This window comes from Chiloscyllium plagiosum, unplaced genomic scaffold, assembly GCF_037043375.1.
Source record: "Chiloscyllium plagiosum isolate Xiang-an unplaced genomic scaffold, Cpla_swu_hap1 HiC_scaffold_39, whole genome shotgun sequence".
NCBI lineage: Eukaryota > Metazoa > Chordata > Chondrichthyes > Orectolobiformes > Hemiscylliidae > Chiloscyllium > Chiloscyllium plagiosum.
In genome coordinates, this window is record NW_028270177.1 from 104,528,286 (window position 1) to 104,549,037 (window position 20,752).

General features: G+C 39.2%; 1 pseudogene; it reads left to right on the plus strand.

The window, feature by feature from the left end:
- The window catches only part of LOC148138927 (uncharacterized), a 64,647-nt pseudogene that overhangs the window by 12,236 nt on the left and 31,659 nt on the right, over positions 1-20,752 (plus strand).

The window sequence follows — 20,752 nt, forward strand, 5'->3', positions numbered from 1 at the left end:
GGACAAACAGGAAGACAGCTAACGATCCGCATCCATGAACATCAACTAGCCACGAAACCACACGACCAGCGATCCTTAGTAGCCACACACGCAGATGACAAGCAACATGAATTCGATTGGGACAAAACTACCATTATAGGGCAAGCCAAACAGAGAACAGCCAGGGAATTCCTAGAGGCATGGCATTCATCCACAAACGCTATCAACAAACACATCGACCTAGACCCAATATACCGGCCACTACAGCGAGCAGCTGAAACTGAGAATCGGAAGTGGCAGAGACAGGCCACTATAAATGCCGGAGGAAACATCACAGAAGCGCTTCACAGGAGGCTCCCAAGCACTGAGAATGTCACCTAGACAGGGGACGAAACGTTTGTAAGACAAATTTCCAGCTCGGCGAACAGAACCACAACAAATAACATTAATTTTGTTTTCTATTTCCATTCCACATGATCATCAACAGTGATGTTGTTTTTTTTTCTATCTTTATCTTTCTCTCTCTGTTCAACTCACGTCTTCTTCCCTCCACAATAGACGTTCCTGTCAACAGCATCAATCTCACTATTCCCCAGCTGTGTTCAGTTCTCACGTCTGGACATTCGACTCGAAATGCCAATTATGTTTCTCTCTCGAGCCGATGTTGCCTAAACTCCTCGGTTTCTCTGGTACTTCCTCATGTTTTTTTTAATTTTCGATCTCTAGCATCATTATTTGTTTTACTTTACCTTTGATTTTGCCATTACATAGGATGCCTGGCAAGGATATTCATTTGTCGTGCTCACGAAACGCACATTATTGAGGCCACTCCTTAAAGTAGCACAGAGGAAAGCATATTGTCGTTGTCCTGAAGTCACTCTTAATCCCAACCAGGTAATAATGTTAGATTTATTTACCCAAGGACATCAGTGAAATAGAAAAACTTATATGCTGTTAGTTCTATCATTGACATTGGAGAAATTCAATTTTATTTCCATTTCCTGTCAATTGAATTGAAGTTCTGACATCATCTTTGGTCGCACGTAATGCATGGCCTTTCGTATAATAAGTTTAAAAATGGTTTGAATGGTTCTGCATTATATTTCCGGCAACATTATTACTTTGACACAGTACCCCAATCATGAAAATACTTTCGAGACAAGAATAAGGATAGTGATCGAAATATTTGCAACTGAAAAAGTGCTTAGAAGGGAGTTGGAACCGTAAAGTCTGAATTTTACCAAGGCATAGATAGTCGTTTATTTTGCAACAACACGGACACAGTGGTCGAGATTTGGGGAAATTACGAATCCGGTAGTGGAGAGGTTTGGCAATGGAAGGAGTATCGAGACATCAACCAATTCAGGGCAAAAAGCGATCTCGGGATTGTGAACATTCTTTTTGTCACATGTTTGTCTGGTGGAGGGGCAGGTCTTAAATATGCAGGTAATGAATGAGTTTGTAATTAAAAGTGAAATCAATAGTTTCCTTCTTTACAAATGCAATAGAAATAAGCAATGAGGTTCACCTTGGTTTATTGGATTAATAAATGGATAGCGACAGAGAGACTTACCAGGAACACCAACAATAGCGAGAATGGGATAGTAACCCGCCTGAATAATCAGCAGTAAAGAGTATATTCGCCATGGCAATGTTGCCCAAAGGGCAGAAATCCAGGAAAGACCTAAGGATAAACTCCTGTCCATTGTTGTGAAGCTCCACTCTAATATTCTCAGATTTTGAACATTCTTCCACTTGTCTCTGCAGCTGCTGATCCCTGTTAGTTTTGGAGGTGATGCATCTGCTGCGACAATCGGATGACACATTGCAAGAAACCACTTATAAATAAGAGAAGGAAAATCTCCAATGACACAATTGGAATCCATGGAGACTGATGTTGATCACAGTCACGGAACAAACAGTTCCTGCTAACTCCTTCCAGCATGGACTTTCAGTTCACACTAATAACTGAATTGGATTGGATGTTGACATCTCTGGTGATTGGTCTCATCTCCTATCGTCAATTATCTTGTGAATTTAATTGTAAGGGGGGATGATGCATGTTTTCTTACCACAGGCTAGATTATTGCTCTGTGTCGTCCATGTACAATGCTGTAACACGTCTGAACCCTCCCTCACCCCAAAAAATACCAAAATCAAGATGTTCTTACTGTGCTGATCTCTTCTCAGAACAGGCACCCATCAACAGATTACGAGTTGGCATATTTGTCTTGACGTGACAAAGGAAGTATGGATTTATCTGAACATCCCTCTCGTTGTTTTAATTAGGAAATTATGTATCTTCAACACACAATACGCTTCATCAATTTTTATATGAATTTCAAATATGTTAATTCGATTTATTGGCTTTAAAGCAGTGAGACTTCCATTTATTTGACTTCAGTCCAAAGCCAAATGTGATGTTGACGATAACCTGGTTCATTAAAATCCATTGATTAATGACTCGGCAACAGAATGAATATGACATTGTCTCGGACACAGAAAATAGCGATGCCAGTGCCTCTGGAGACTTGAGGGGAGAATAGTAATATCTCGCAGTCACGAGTATTCAACTATCACTTGTTCAGATAAACAGAATGAATTGAAATGGAGACCAAAGGAACAGATGACATTTGGGAGATGGATTCTGAGAGGCAATTTGGATGGAATAGGGCAATTGTGTTTTGCACAGACTGTTTAATGACAGGTGATACAAGTTGATAGGTTTGTTTCCATCTGGACAGGATATTCAGAAATAAAAAGAGACGCAGATAAGAAAATGTGTAGGGGTACAAGGAATTACAACGCAGTAACCATTGGAATGTAACTCTTTCTGATCTGGTACACAGATGATGGGCTTTGCGACCAACATCTTTGCTGTAATTATTCTGAAAAAAATGTATTAAAAGTTTTCAGAGCCTTAGTGGACAAGCCTATTCAGAAAGGACATAGAGATTTCATCAATAGTCCATTCTTGTTGTTTGACAAAGTTTAGCTGTCTCTAAAATGCACCTTAAATCAAAATGAATTTGCTGAGATTCACGTATTTAAGAAGATATTGGGAAAAATATATTTTTTGAACTTAAAGAAGAAACAGTCTCCAGTGTAACACAAAAGTCACCAGTACATGTGATGGCAACAGGAATGGAGCACATTGTCCAAATATAACTATGTTCAATATCTAGCCCCGTCATGAAAGGCATAATATTAGAGATAATGGAAATTTGAAATGCACGCTCTAAATAGTGAAGACATTCAACAGGTGAGGCAAGATCTGAAGAAAGAAAAACAATGTTCACATATTGAGCCTGATATGAACCTGTTCTGAACAAGTCATATTGGACTCCGAAAAGTTAGTTCCATTCCCCTCTGCTCCGATGCTGTCAGAACTGCCGAGTTTCTCTCCAGTATTTTCAATTGTGTATAGGCAGGAGACAGAGAGTATGCTGGAGTATTGCTTTTCGGTCTGGAGGTCTGTGACCAGACGTGCTCCACAGACATTTTTCCAGGGTTATCAAATAAATGATTTGGATGAGAATATAGAAGAGAGGTAAGTGAGTTTGCCGATGACACCAAAATTGTTGGCACATTGACAGTGAAGAAGATTTTCTAAGATTGCAAAATTCTCTTGATCAAAAGGGTCAATGATCTGATAAATGCAATTTCAAGTTCAATCTCGATAAATACGAAGTACAGTCAATAGGGTGTATTTCACGCTGTCTGATGCAACGGAAAAGGAAGATTTGTTCATCATCTCCTGGTGTTCAACACAAAGATGTCCTCCTTGATCTTTTAGAGATCTTACCCTCTCCTTCGGTGCTCTATTGCTCTTCAATGAGTTGTAGAATCACTTTGGATAATACTTAGCTCTATCTATCAATGTTATCCCATATCCACTTTTTGCCTTCCCGATTTCCTTCTTACGAATGGACCAAATTATTTATAATAATGAAGAGATTTAATTGAAACACATTGTCTATATCCAGAATAAGATTCTCTTGTGTTTGAGTAGAAGCTCACTAACTTTATTCATCAATTATTCCTTAATTTGCCAGACTCACCCTTCAGTCTACTACGAAATCTATACCCTCTAAACACTTGTCGGCACACTGTTGAACACATCTACTTGTCAGATTGTTAACTGTCTACTCAACCAAAAGTTGAAAGTCTTCGTCTCATACCATTAAAATTGTTCACCCACATTTACTTCAACCACCAAACCTGTCTATTGCGTAAAGGAAGTTCTAAATTTGTTCCGTCTCTCGTAGGGACAAGCACGCATTGATTGCAAAGAAATTATTTTACACATTTGACAAATTTTTCACTAACCAAACCTTCAACACTATGGTAGTCCAAGTCAATGTTTGAAATATTAAAATTGCACGTTATTCCAATATTTTTATGCTTACAAATATCTGAGAAATCCTGACATAATTTGTTTCTGAATTTCTTTTTAGAATTACCTTTCTTAGTTACAGTTAATTTATTTCTTCATCTAAAATGTAAGGATCCAACCCCATGTCTCATTTTCTACCCTTGCTACAGCACCTAACAATGGAATGCTCGTCTTGAGCATATCTCAACCAAGTTTCTGGAGCAGCCAGGATGTCGCAATCGCATGTTCATAAACATGCTGAGTTCATCAGCTTTCCAAGTAAGACGCATCGCATTGAAATGAATACTATTCAGAATTATTGTATATTCTGTCTCTCTCATCTTTCTTATCTAACTGGTGTGCTCTCATCACATTTATAACCTTTTCCATCCATCCTACCGTTTACACTGCTACTTAGGATACCCCCATTTCCCATCTCAAACAATATAATGTCTCCCGACATCGAGTGAGCAAATCGCCCTGCCTTTCGCTTTAGATTAGACCAGTACTTTGTGGACAGGTATTTTGTATCCAAAACACATTCCAATTTCCCGAAAACCTAAATCTCTGAACAACCCACCAGCTCTTCAGCCATTGATTTTTCTCCTTTAACCTTTTTGTTTTGCTATCCCAGTTGAGTTTTTCATTCAGGATACAACAGAAATTGCTATTTCTAGTGTTTACTTTTTAATCTTCTGCCTCACCTTTTAAATTCAGTCTGTATTGCTTTAACCCTTTCCCTGGAAATGCCACTCCCGACCAACATTACAATAATTTACAGCTTCTCAATCTCACCTTTTACAACATGCTTGAAATTTTTCGAAATGTTCAGTTCTTAATCCTTGCACGAGAGACGTCACATACCAGCCTGAGTTTAACCTCACTGCCACAGAGTCTCCTAGTTATGGCTCTGACAGGAGAGTGCCTGTAGCAATAAGTATACTAAATATTGTCAAATGCTGATTAATATAAGAAGCGTTCCCAGTCCCCAAGAACTGACCAATCTTCCATTTCCTACGGAGACTCTAACCCTTTCAAAAGTTCCAAGAATTGAACATTTGTTTGATTTAGAAATATTCACCTGAGACTTTTGAACTAATTTCTTATCTTTCATGACAGTCACCCATCAATCCGACTGATTTTGCTGGATAATACATTTTTATAAATATTCTAGACTACCCTGTCTAGATATAGCCTTCATAAAGGTATGTATAAAGGCATAACACGATTTGTTGGCTTTCATTACCTACAGGGAATAATGTTCAAATGGAAAAATATGAATACATGTATGTGTATATATCAAACGTATATAATTAAACAAAATCAGGCATTTAGGGAATTAAATGATGAAGAAGATTCCTCTTCAGTAAATAATACAATGAAGAATATTTTCTACAGCGCTGAACACATGTAGGACCCTCCAGAATTAAAGCACAGCTTTCTACGTAAAAAAAGATTGGTTTTTCGAAACGAAAAGCTTTTGCAGTGTCAAGAAAAATAAACTTTAAAAATATATATTCTACAGACTTTTCTAAATTCATTGTAGATCACCCTGAGAAAGCTCGATAAAAAACAAATTATTTGAAAACAAATATCATTTTTTTTGTTTGAATGGCTTTTTCTGTTCTGTTTCTGCATGTTAATAAAACAACATGGAAAAATAATCTTATATTAATAAACTACAATGACTATATTAACTGTAATAAATACGATTATAATAAATCTTTAACTATGCCTGCTATCTTAGGAGCTGCTGTAAAATCCATAATGGTCTCTGAATACTTTTAATACATCTTCTTATACAATATGGACAACAGTGGGCGTATATTCTCAAAATTGCTTCCAATTCAAGGTAGACTTAATGACATCGATTGATCTCTTATCCTGTGTCTATAATGTAGAATTTAACAGAATCTTTATCCTTGTAACTATAGCTCTTTCAAACAAACTTATAAGAATATGCGCATCACTGCTCACGAAAAATTCGTCAGCTCTAAATATTGCAGGGAGTGTTACAAAGAACTATATTCAGGTTCACGTAAATTTCAAATGTTGCAGTGCAAGGCACCTAAACCTCGTATAATATTAATTGCACACAAGCCATATGAATAAAGCATACCGAAGGGCAAAGAATAAAAAGGGAATTCAGCTCCATGTCCAATATAGAATTTGTGGCTTCCTCAGAAAAAGACCTCAACTGCATCACGCTGTAAATTCACCAACAAATGAAGAACAAGAAACATACATTCTCAATTCTTCTTCTGTGAATAACATCTAAAGCACAGGAAGAAAATCAAGGCTTATTTATGAGCTTCATAAATGATGATGATGTGAACGCGACAGATGGAGTTTGGGTGTATTGATAAACAATGGTATGGTTGACACAAAGATTCGCTGTGTGGCTCACTGTGAGCTGGCAGTGCTCAGGAGGGTATAAACTGTTTTTTTTTGGGTGGCCACATCAATGCCTAATTAAATTGAACACTGATAAATGCGAGCTGATGTTTTTGAGAAGTAGCAAGACAAGAGAGTGCTCAAACTGAGTAGAAGTTCGATTTGATTTTGAAACAGAGGGGGTTGAGACGGCTTCCTGTTCAAGAGCACGAGGGGCATAGACAGGGGGAACAAAGAACGTCTATTCCGATTACTCGAAGGTTCAATAACAAGGAGATATACTTGTAAAGTGAAAGTGGTCTCATCATCAATCTGTAAAAGTTCGAAATAACTTATCTACTTCGAATTGTATTCGGTTTAAAAATAATTCAACATTTATTTTGCCATCCAAAAAGCTTGTCATTAATGCAGTTTGCTTTGGTGACCAGGGTGCCCCATTTCTTCTGCCTCAGTTTTGCAATCTATCCATGAAAAATTACACTGTTTTTCCATTCAACCCGTCAACGTGCTCCAACACAGACATATTTTCCCAACTTTGATCCAAAGACCCACCTAAACCTCTTTATAGAATCATATCCACTTGGTATTTTCCATTTCTAACCATTCTAAAGTTTGCATTCTTCCACAACACATTCAAAATATTTTTTTCCAAATATATAGATTATGGCCACATTCCAATTGAATTGATAATGCGATATTTTGTACTCAGTATCAAATCTATCAAGTTGCTACAATGTTGAAGTCTTTAGGAGTCACGTAACCCATTTCCCAGCCTACAGTTGCAGAAAATAATCATTAAATCTCAAAAGAATTGCCAAATGTTTACTTCTTATCAAAACGGTCATTTCTCCCTTTATTATGAAATCAGCATGTTAGTTATGGATTATCTGTCTGACATAGTGTTTCGATTTGATTTAGTCATGGCAACTAAACAGCAGGAATTAAGAACAGGGATAGTCCACCCATTTGCCAGACCTTCTCTGGCAATCAGCAAGGGCTGACTGCGGTCTTTTGTCCACATTAATGTCTTTTCCCCGACACACAGAGCAACCTGCACTTCCGTCAACCAAACCTCTTGGCTCCTGACATCCTAACAAACAATGGTGAATAAAATCCCAAGAAATACATTTGTAAAAACACCAGAACAAAATGAAAAGTAGCAGTGGGAATAGGAAAATCATCTCTTCGACTCACTGCAAAGTTTAATCTGAACATGGCCAATCTTACCCTGGTCTCATTTGTCTGCTTGTGCCCACAGCCCTAACCCTGATCGTCATCAGAAAAATATTTGTTTCAATCTTGAATCCAATGATTGATTCTACCTCCACGATACTCTGGTGTAATGAGTTCCACAAATGTACAATACTCTGAGAGTAGTTTCACCTCATCTGACCTTTAAGCCTATCTACTCTCACTTTATATCTATGACTACGTGTTCGAGAACTGCCTCACCTGATGAATATCTTTCATACTTTCTTTGTGTCAATCAGATTCTTCCTCAGTGTTCTTCACTCCAGCTAGTACAAGCAGAAGCTAAGTAACTGCTCCTCGTACGACAGACATTTCAATCCTGGAATCAATCGAATGAGCTGCGTCAGATGTGTCTCCAATGCCAGCAAATCCTTCCTGAAGTAAATCGAACAAAACTGGACATAATACTTGAGATGTGGAACGAAGATCTTATCTAATTTTAAAAATGTTAAAAATCAGACAACACCAGTTATAGACCAACAGGTTTAGTTTAAGCACAAGCTTTCGGCAGTTTCCTGACAAAGAAGCAGTGCTCCAGAAGCTTGTACTTCGAAATAAGACTGTTGGACGAGAATCTGGTGTTGTGTGATTTTTTAATCTTTATCCGCCCGAATCCAACACTGGTTCATCCACATCATAACATAAGATAATTGTAGTAACACTACTTTGAATCCACTTTCTCTTTTGCATAATTGTCAGGCTTTTATTTCCATTTCTTAATATATATTTCACTTGCGTATCTACTTTCTGCAAGTTTTGCAAAACTATGCCTCGAACCTATATGGCTGACGTACTTTGAATCCGTTTCCTATTTAATTGATCATTTGCACTTTAACGTTTTTTCCCGCCAAAGCAGACAAGCTCGCACTTTTGAAAGTTAATCTTTATCTGTCTGTTGCTGTCCCAAACTCCCAGCCCATCAATATTCATCTGTAACCTCCTTGTCTCCTCATCACAACCTGTTTTAACACCTATTTTAGTCGCATCTTCAAATGTTGTTGCTACACTCTGTCTCTCCTTCCAGGTCATTCGTATAGATTGCACATAGCTTAAGTCTGAGAGATGAACCCTGCAGCACCTCACTCGTTTCAGTTCACCAGAGAAGGACCATTTAACCAGATGCTCGGCTTTCTGGAATTCAGCCAATCCTCTCAATCATTCAATACTCTACCCAAAACCCCTTGGGATCTAACTTTCCAAATCAGCCTTGTCAAATGCCTTTTGGTTCTATACTAAATCTAGATATACGACTGGATCTTCGTTATCCACTTTGCTGGTTACATTCACAGTGAACTCCAGTAGTTTGCCAAACATAACCTGTCCATCATGAAACCATGCTGATACTGGTGAATCCATGTTTGTGCTTCCAAGTGTTCAGTTATTTCCTACTTTGGGATTGACAGAAGCACTTTCCCAGTACAGTGGTCAAACTCACTGGTCTATAGTTACCCACCTTTTAGCTACCTTCTGTTTTGAATAAGAGTGCCAGATTACTAATTTTCCAAAACATTGGCAACGTTCCAGAATCCAAGGGGTTTTTTTTGAATATCCTAACTGACACATCCACTATCTCTGACGTCACGTCCTTTAATACCACAGGGCGCAGGCTATCCGGCCAGAGGGCCTTACCTGTTTTTAATCCAATCAGTGTACTTCATGCCTTCTTCCTCGGCATCTTACTTCCACGATGGTCCTTTGCAGTCGCTTAAAATTTTGGGAATAAATTATTTTCCAATGTGAAAAAAGGAAGTACTGGTGATGGCTCTGCCAGTTCGTTCTCTAAAAAGCCAATATTGCTTTCACCATTTTTTTTCATGTTATATACTCGGAACAGCATTTGGTATCAATATTTATGCTTTTTACTCGTTTTGTTTAACAGCTTTTTTGATTTTGTTTAGGGTAAATGTTTGCTTGCATTCATTCACAGGATAAGGGCATCGCTGGGTTAAACAGCACTTATTGTCCATCCTTGATTGCCCAGACGGCAGTTAAGCGTCATACAAATTGCTGTGGGTCTGGACTCACACGTCGGCCAGACCAGGTCAGGATACGGTTTCCTTCCCTGAAGGACGTTAGGGAATCACATATTTTTTTTCCAAAAATGAGCAGTGGACTCATTATCAACATTTTGTTCTTAATTCCAGAATTCTATTAAATTTAATTTCCATCATCAGCCCTGGCGGCATTTGAGCCCAGGTCCCCAGAAAATTTCTTGGACACCCGGATTAGCAGTCAGTGATAATACCACCAGGCCATCAGTTTCACGTTTTCATTGACATCCATGTTAAAACATGAATGCCTTTTCACTGTTTAATAATTCGTGTTCCACTCAGGATTATCCTTTAATTGAGCGACTTTTACTATATCCCTCAGTCTATGCCACTGTTCTTCAACTGAACTGTCAGTTAATGTTTTTGGCAACCCCTTCCTCAGGCCTTTATAATTATCATTACCCAACACTAATACTTGCGTCTTTGACTCCGTCTTCACTCGTTCAACCCGAATGTAAACGTCAGCATGCTGCAGTCACTATTTCCTGGACTACAATATCATTTATCACTCCTTCTTCATTACATAACACTAAACCTAAAAAAGCCAGTTGCCTGGTTGGTTCCATGACATGTTGCTTTAAGAAACAATCCCTCGTACATTCAATGAATCATTCTTTGAGGCGACCATTCCCAAATCGATTAATCCAGTCCCTACGCACGTTCCAGTTACGCATAATTACTTCGGTGCCCTCCTCTCTCAAACCATCAATATCCCGTGGTTCATGCTATTCCCTACTTAGAAAGCAATTTTGGAGGGGTGGGGAGGGGGTGGGCTGTTGGCTGGAATTACACCGATCAATCGGTTTCTTTCCATGTGCGTTATTTTGTCCCAGGCTGATTAATCATTTTGGTCCCTCGTGTTACAATCATTTCTGACATAGCCTTGATATCATACTTAGAGGAGAAAGTGAGGTCTGCAGATGCTGGAGATCAAAGTTGAAACTTTATTGCTGGAACAGCACAGCAGGTCAGGCAGCATCCAGGGAACAGGAGATTCGACGTTTCGGGCACAGGCCCTTCTTCAGGAAGAAGGGCCTGTGCCCGAAACGTCGAATCTCCTTTTCCTTGGATGCTGCCTGACCTGCTGTGCTGTTCCAGCAATAAAGTTTCAACTTTGATATCATACTTAACCAACATAGCAAGTCCATCTGCTCTTCCTTATTTTCAGAATACTGAGGAACCTTGGATATTTAAATCCCCACTCCTGACCTTCCTGTAACCACGTTTCAATAATTCCTATAAGGCTATCTCTTTTTGTCTCTGTTTGAGCTGTCAGCTCATTAATATTATTCCAAATATTGCATGCATTTAGGTACACATTATTTAAATATGTTCCCTAGATCTCTCTTTCCATTTTAATACTTTATGTGCACTACACTTTCCACACTCTCCATCATTATTTATCGATCCCCGAAAGTACTGAGCCTCTCATTTACTCCAACTTCCAACTCACATTTTTAAATTGTTATGATTCCTTCCCTCTGAGTGGTCGTTAGAATGGCTGTGCCTGTTTAAACTTTCAATCTCGAATTTTTATTCCTTTTTTTGCCCTGATGTTTTGTTTACCAGGCTGCTACTTTATTAGGTTAAATCCACCCAAGTTGCACTATCAACCCTCCCTACCATGATGTTGGTGCCACTCCAGTTAAGGTGCAACCTGTCCTATTTGTACTAGTCTCACCTATCGTGAAAGAGATCTCAATGATCCAAAAATATGAAACTATCTTCACGCACCAGCTCTTTAGCCGCATTTTAAACTGTACTGTCTTCCTCTTGTCTCACTTCCACGTGGCACGGGGAGTAATGCAAGATTACAACGCTAGTGATTCTACTTTTCAACTTAGGCCGAGCTCCCTGCACTTTCCTTGCAGGACCTTGTCACTCTTCCTTTCTATGTCATTGTTGCTAATGTTAACCACAGCCTCTGACTGACCTCCCTTCATATTCACTGTGCCCTGAGCAAACTTAGTGACATCCGTGAACATGGCACCAAAGACCTTCCTTATGTAGAACTCACACAATCATAGAAACCTACGGTGTGGAAACAGGCCTTTTGGCCCAACAAGTTCTCACCGATCCTCTGAAGAGTAACCACCCGGACCCATTCCCCTCCTCTATTACTCCGGATTTACCCCAGACTAATGCACCTAACCTATATATTCTTGAACACTATGATCAAAGTAACACACCCAGATGCATTCCACATACCGATTACTCTGCATTTATTCCTGACTAATGCACCTCACCCACGCATCACTGAACACTATGATCAAAGAGTATCCCATTCAGACGCATTCCCCCAATCTATGACTCTAAATTTACCCCGATTAATGCAGCTAACCTGCACATCCTTGTATACTATCTGTGGACATTTGTTCACTTTCCCAAATGATGAATAAAATAGATTCTTACATTTTTGTTGACATCAAACAGCTTGGAAACGTTGTACATTTTCTGAAAAAATATGGGAATGCAATGACATCTCAATCTTTCGTTTCAGTGCAATTACAGGGGATTGTTCACAACACATAAATATACAGTTGCACACCCAAATTCACAAACAAAAGCACAAATATACAGAATCATAACAACGAAGAATACCAGTAACTTTATAAGTAATTAGAATGATTACTGCAATGAAAGGTTTAGATTCAGAAGAATGAGAGAAATTGGAAATACTTTTTTCTTGAAAGTTCTAACACAATACTGGGTTGAAGATCAACGGGTTTATTTGGAAGCACCAGCTTTCGGAGCGCTGTCCTACATCGGGTAGGTAAGGTCATGAGACACAAAATTTATAGCAAGACGTATTATGGCTGGTGCAGTGTCAAGCAACGAAATGATACACTGAATAAACATGGATTGTTAAATATTTGAGTTTGAGAATGGGTTGCAGTTTTCGGTACATTGATATGTAAATCCCAAAACTCTTTTAAGTCACCTTCTCGGATAACTTAATAGTTTATAACCAAAGGTGACATCTCAGCTCAGACAATGTGTTAAAATGTGAGTTTAGAGTGTGTCTGCATCCCATGCTTGACTCAGACTGTTTCTATTTCCAAAGTAGAATTTGCAACTTCTTACATATTGACTGCTTCTTTTGACTGCCTGATTGTGTATTTTTGAGCAAAATAGAACGTATCTGCAAATATAATTCTGCAAATATAATTATATTTGAACTGATGTGGTGAGTTATGCGGATTTTAAATTCTTCAATGCTTCTTGACAATATACAGTCCAAAGACATTTCGTGTTCTTCTTTATAAACCTGTTGGAGCTGTCACCATGCTACTGAAGTTTGCAACAAACTTCCTGTAGAATCCGTTCTGTACCAAAAAATGTGACACCTATTTCGTCGAGTATGGCCGTGCAAATCCCTCCAGGGCTTTTATCGACACGTTCCTTGGGGTCATCCATTCATTTCCGATGTATGTCCAAAGAACGTCACCTTTTCCTTCACGAATTCTGTTCCCTTTAAGTTTATTTCTAGTTTTGCTTTTACAAATCATTCAAAGACCTTTCCCACGGTAACCTGTGATATTTAAAAGAATAACTAGAGATCACCACATCATCAGGATAAACACACGATTTCTTAAGCTAACCACCACTCTGTTTGTGAGACTTTCGAATGTGGCTGGTGTGTTCTTCATTCCAACACTTTGACTTGATACAAGCTATTTGTAGTTACAAATGCAGGAAGTTCTTCTACTGCTTCTGATAAAGGTACCTGTGTATACAAATGCAGGAAATCAACCATTGTGATGTAACTAGCTTGTCCAACTTTCTGTATGCAGTGCTACAATGTTAGTATTTGATAGTAGTCCGGATTTGTTACAGTGTTGATGTTCCGATAGTCCACAGAAAATGGTTGAGTCCCATCAAGTTTGGAAATTAACACTATCTGCGACCTCCATTCAATCTGATTCAGTTCGATGATGTGTCCATTGAGATCACATCCACTTTCATTCTGGGCCTGTGTGAAAGGAATAAGACTGTAAGGGCATTGTTTTCTGGAAAAGCATTCCCTACTTGAATTTCATGCACAGTAGTATTAGTCTTTCCATTTTATTTCTGCATACGTCCTTATACTGCAGCGTGAGACATTTCAACCGAGTTCTTTGCTCTTAGCCCATTGTTCAAGATATTCCTTGTTATTTAACGTAATTTGAGGCACATCGAAATCCTCGACATCTGGACTTGATTCCTCGTATTTCAGTTTGGAATCTAACACCTGTTTCGATAATTCCCTGTCTCCATAGACATAGGTTTTCAAGATATTCACAAGGCATGCCCGATACATTTTCTGTTCCATCCAGCATCTTTGCCAGATAATTTACCTCAATCAACTTTTCTTAATTTGACAGTGATCACTAAACTTACCTTTGAAGGGATCTGCTGTCACTGGTAACAATACTAATATGTCATCCCCATGTGAAAATGTCCGCATTTTAGAGTTTTGATATGGCAAACGATTCTTTCTGTGCTGTTCCCTCTTCAATGGCTGTTTAGCTAATTCATCCAGCTGATTTAGTCGTTCCTCACCTCTGATATATATATTCCAAATGCAATATTTCTGATTTCGGTCCTATCAGTTTTTCATGAATTAGTTTCAACGACCCTGTTACTATCTGTCTAAATATTAACCCAAAGGGAGTTAAATGAGTAGATTCATTTGGGGCATCTTTATTGGCTTTGTAACAGACAATTTAATAAAACAAATCATTTATTAAGGTTAATGCTCAAAGTGTATTTCGAACTATTGTTATATCTAAATTATTTGGAAATAGCTAAAACTTGTACATTTCAATGAGAAATTAAGTTGGTTAATTAAATATAAATTCGAAAGAATGCTAACTACTTTATTGTTCAATCGTTTGTCAACTGTGAATATGTAATGGTTTAGAGAATAACAACTTTTGAATTGTTAGAAAGTCAATGTATTCACTTGAATATGTAATTGTGACCACCACGACAATGAGACAACATATTCCCTGTTCGGTATAAGATAACATGTATATGCTTTATTTTTATATCATAGCGTGCTGTCCTGAGTTTATATTTTATTTCCATAAATATAACAACAATCTTGGCAATTATTTTAAATGCCGAACAATTATTGGGGTAGTCATGTGTTTTTAAGAGGGGACAAATATTTTGCATAATATTGCTGAGAGCTTTTTATGTCAATATGTAGAAGATACAACTAGGAACGGTGCAGTGCTGGGCCTCATAATGGGGAATGAAGCCAGACCGGAGTTCCATGCACGATTGGGATCGCTTTTTAGGACCAGTGACCCTGGCACATACATTTCAATTTGTTAAGTAAACTATAAGAAAAGGTCTTCAACGTAAATGGTTTGTGGACATGGCAGCCAGAGTTTATTACAAATACCTCATGATCTGACCAAAGTAATCTGTGTACAAAGAACAAAGAATATGGAAAATTTACAGCCCAGAAACAGGCCCTTCAGCCCTCCAAGCCCGACCGGGTCCAAATGTACTATCGAAAACTGTCAGCTAATTCCTAAGCATTTGTATCCCTTTGCTCCACACCTTCATATGCATCTGTCCAGACGCATCTTAAATGAATCTACCATGCCTGCCTCTACCACCTCTGCTGGCAACGCGTTCCAAATGCCCACCACCCTCTGTGTGAAGTACTTGCCGCCTTTCCACTTCTCACCTTGAAAGCATGAACTCTCGTTATTGAATCCTTCATCCTTGTAAAATGCTTGTCTCTGTCCACCCTGTCTATACCTTTCATGATTTTGTAAATCTCAATCAGATCACCCCTCAATCTCCTTTTTTCTAGTGAAAATAAACCTAACCTTCTCATCCTTGCTTCATAGCTAGCACCTTCCATTCCAGGCAACATCTTCGTAAATCTTCTCTGCACCCTCTCCAAAGTCTCTACATTTTTTTGGCAATGTGGTGACCATAACTGTACACAGTATCCTAAATGCGGCCGAACCCAATGTCTTGCACAATTACAACATGACTTGCCAGCTCTCATACTCAATAGCCCGTCCAATGAAAACAAGCCTTCCATATGACTTCTTGACCACTCTATCCGTCTGTGCAGCAACCTTCAGAATACAATGGACCTGCACTCCCAGCTCTCCCTGCACATCAACTTTCGCCAAGTCTTTTCCATTCATTGTATAATTCATTCTAGAACTATACTTGCCTAAATTCATAACCTCATATTTGTTTGGATTGAAAGCCATCTGTCACTTTTTCGCCCAACTGTCCAGTCTATCTATATCCTCCTGTTCTCTGACAGTCCCTTATGCTTTCTTCTAATTCGCCAATCCATGTATCATCTGAAAACTTGCTAACCATACCAACAGTGCCCTCTTCTAGATCATTGATGTATATTACAAACAACAGTGGCCCCAATACTGACCTCTGTGAAACATCACTGGTCAACCTTCTGCATTTTGAGAAACTCCCTTCAACTACTACTTTCTGACTCCTGTTGCTCAACTAATTCTTTATCCACATAACTAGAAAACCCTGCAAACCATGTGACATTAATTTATCCATTAGTCTACCACGGGGAACATTATCAAACGCCTGACTAAAGTATATGACATCAACAGCCCTTCCTTCATCTAACAACTTGCTCACTTCCTCGAAGAACTCTATCAAGTTGGTACATTTACTTCTCGGTAAAGTTGTAGGACAACAGTGTGGAATGTGGTGGGGGAGTGGTGCTAATACCCAAAATGGAATTCATGAGCGTATTGGCCCAACATGTTACAATCTCAGATCAAGTTTTGGAAAATAAGCCCAGAGAAACTTCGCCGTCTAAAATATTCAGAACGGAATAACAAAGTAAAGAGAAGCTTAAAGCAATATAAAGTAAGTCGATTAATGAAATTCCTCGAAGAGTTCAGGAAGTATAGCGCATAACTTAAGAAAGTCAGTAGAAAAGCAAAACGGGTCATGAAAAAACATTAGTTGTTGTGATTACTAAGAAGCCCAAGATTTTCTACTGGTATATCAAAAAAGGAGGAGAACATGGGAAAGAATGGGTCCTATTAGGTTCCAATGAGACAGTCTGCGCACAGAGACAGAGAATATGCTAAACAGGTACTTTGTGTCATTCTTCACTTTGGAGAATCAGTTGCTGTATTCCAAGATCAACAGTGTGATCCGTAAGCAGACTGATACAGAAAGTGAGGACAAATCGAGTAAAGAGTGGACACGTACCCAGATCTGGATAACCTGTATCTTACCTGATATGGGAGAAGAGGGAGGAAATTATCAGCTATAATATTGTTCTCTTATTTCCTATTGGCCACAGACAAGGTCCAATAGGAGAGGACACAATCGATTGTAGATTCAACAAAGTGTGCTAGAAATAAATGAAGATATTGAAGACTACCCAGTCTCACATCAGTGAGAGGGAAACAATTATGGAAGATTCTGCATGGTAGAGAGCTTGGACCATTCAGTATCTACAAGGCTGAGAGATACCTTTTCAATCAGTCAGTGAATGAAATGCTGCACGGAAAATGCAGTAAAGCTGAGGATTATGAAAACAAATATAATTGAACTGAAACATTCTTGAGTTTTATTTACATCTGGATTTTGCAACATTTTATGATTTAAGAAATATACTGCACATCAATTTCTCCAACAAATTGGATAATTTCACATTTCCGCATGATATGAAATTTTCCCTGATCTTGCTCATGTGGAGGCCTGTTCAGTATTCAAAAATCTTTAGATCTAGCCCACAGCACACGCCTCCAAACAAGAATGACGTTTTAAATCCTTCATTCGGTTTACGGTCTTTTCACCAATAATTAATCCATACGAGTACATTCATCGTGATAAAATTGTTCAGGCCCAGAAGTCCCATAGTGGTTTCACTGGTCATTGAAATGAGCATCATCACCTCCACCCACCATGTTGCCTTTCCTCCGTACTCTCCCTGACTCAATCTGAACACAATCTTCATCTTTTATTTCCTATTTTGAAAACCACTATAACTACCTTGGTTGAAAAACATTCTCGTCTGAGTAAATATTCTCAACAGAATCAAAGGCAATGAACGAAGTACAGTATCTTATAATTCAAATTGGCCCTTGACAGCCTTCTGTACTCAACACTGAATTGATAAGGTTTATGCTGTGAACGCTACATCCATCTTCTTCCCTGTTCTCGTTGATATTGTTTAGTTCCTTGTTTACACATTAATACCTGAGATAGGAACACTTTTGCTAAGAAAAGGTCTTGACATATTCGGGCAGATATACGGACTTAGGCAACAAATCAGCTGCGATATTCTTAAATTTTGGAACAGGCGCAGGGGATTCAACGACCTTGTCCTGTTCTCATGGTTTAGTGTTCCATGTTGCAATGGCATGGCAACCATGCGGCCACTTAAAAACTCATTTCTGCACATAGTTGTTTAATTAAATTACATGGAGTCATTGATTGCAACAAAATGAAGTTGAATTGCCTTTAAACAAGCTAAGGACATACCTGGCGCATTATGCTGTACATACATAAGATTAGATTAGATTACTTCCAATGTGGAAACATTCCCTTCGGCCCAACAAGTCCACACCGACCCTCCGAAGAGCAATCCACCCAGACTCATTCCATAAGGAAGGGTAAACTTGTATAGCAGATTGTTTGCCATCGCATCCAGAATATTCACTGCCTTCTACAAAAATCTCAACGGAGATTGTGTGTTCCAGCTCCAAGATACATTGCAGGAATTTATCTATTTTATTTCGACACCATTTAATCCCCGCCTCAGGCAACTGTCTGTATGGAGTTTGCACATTCTCCCCGTGCCTGCGTGGACTTCCTCCGCGTGCTCTGGTTTTCTCCCACAGTCCAAAAATGTGCAGGTTAGATGAATTGGCCATGCTACAATGCCCGTATATTAGGTAAAGGGGTAAATGTAGGGGAACGGGTCTGGGTGGGTTGCTGTTCAGAGGGTCGGATTGGACATGTTGGGCCGAAGGTCCTGTTTCCATACCGTAATTAATCTAATCTAATCTAATCTAATCTAATCTAATCTAATCTAATCTAATCTAATCTAGCCCTTTCTAGACCATGACCATCTGGAATGGCAAGGACAACAGAGCCATGCGAACACCATCTCCTGCAGGTCTCACCTCAAGCGATTTGACCATCTTGACAGGGAAATATATATCTGTTGCATGGGTGTCGCTTGAGTAAAATTCTGGCTTTCAGTCACGCACATTATTATGGGTGGACCTGCACCAAACTCGCTGCAACGATTCAAGTAGGCAGCGCACAACCAACTTGTCCAGAAAACTCTATTTGGGTAGTAAATGATGGCCCAGCCAGCAATGCCTGGTGCCTATCAATGAATTTTACAATGACTTTTCCCTGTTTGGTATTTGGGTTCCCCTTGCTGAGTTAGTGAATAAATTTGGTCTATATCTTTGAGTTTCAGGAAATTGCTAAGTGATTTGATTTAAAAGTAAAAGCTTCTCAGTGGCAAGACCTTCGTAGTGCAGACGCTGGGAAATTTCGTCTGAGTATCTGGGACTCCAAAACAGGATGATAGAATTTCAGGGTAAGGGGAAACTTATTTGGCACTGAGATAATGTCAGAAACTTTCAGTCAATGCATATTAGAGTGTTTATATTCGCCATCCCAAGGAGGATGCACTGTCAATGAATACAGTGAAAATTTACAGAGCGATGCAGGAGCTTAAGGATGGAGGAGCTTACAGTGACAGCGAGGTATTGGTGCAGGAGGGTATTGCAGATTTGGGAAAGCTGCTATCGAACAGAGAAATCACCTCGATAAGGAAAGGTATATGTGCTGAAAGACATTAAAAAATTCGATAATGCTGGAGGAGACGGAATAGTTTACTATGAGAGGAGGATTAGTGAAGTTTCAGAAGTCTATAGCAACAGGTTGGTAATGATTGCTAGAGTTTGTTCCAGAGGTAAGGACGGATATACGCCCGGGTGGCATCCACAGTGATATGAAGGGATGAAGATGCTGAAGGAGATTACAGCAATAGGGAGGAGTGAAGGGTCTGGAGGCGTTTACAGAGCTAGGAGTGGTGTAGTGGCTGGAGGAGTTTAAGGTGATAGGGTCGCTTCCGGGGAGTGGAGGAGGCTACAGTGATAGCGAGGGTTTTAGGGACTGGAGGATGTTACAGAGATAGGGAGGGTCCTAGGGACGGGAGGAGGCTACAGTGATTGGGAAATGCGTAGGTTCTGTGAGAGATTACAAAGATAGCCAGAGATGTATTGGTTGGAATATGTTGCAGAGATAGAGAGAGGAGTAGGGACTGGGGGATGTCTGAGAAATAGGAATGCATTACCTGGAGAAGCTTACAGAGATAGGGAGAGAACAAGAGACTGGAGGAGGTTACAAAGAAAAGAAGTGGTATAGGGGATACAGATTGTCACAGAGATGGGAGGGGTGCAAGGCCTGGAGCTCGTTGTAGAGGTAGGGAGAGCTGGACAAGCTGGTGGAAGTTACGGAGAGAAGAATCTGTGTAGGAACTGGAGAAATTTATGGATATAGGAATGGGTATAGGTATTGGAGGGAGTTATATGTATTAGAACAGGTATAGCTAGTGGAGAAGGTTACAAGTATAGTTATAGTGTAGGTGGTAAAGAAGGCAAACGAGACAGTGATTGGTATCGGGGCTCGAAGAGTTTAGAACGTTAGAGGGGGAAGTAGAGGCTGG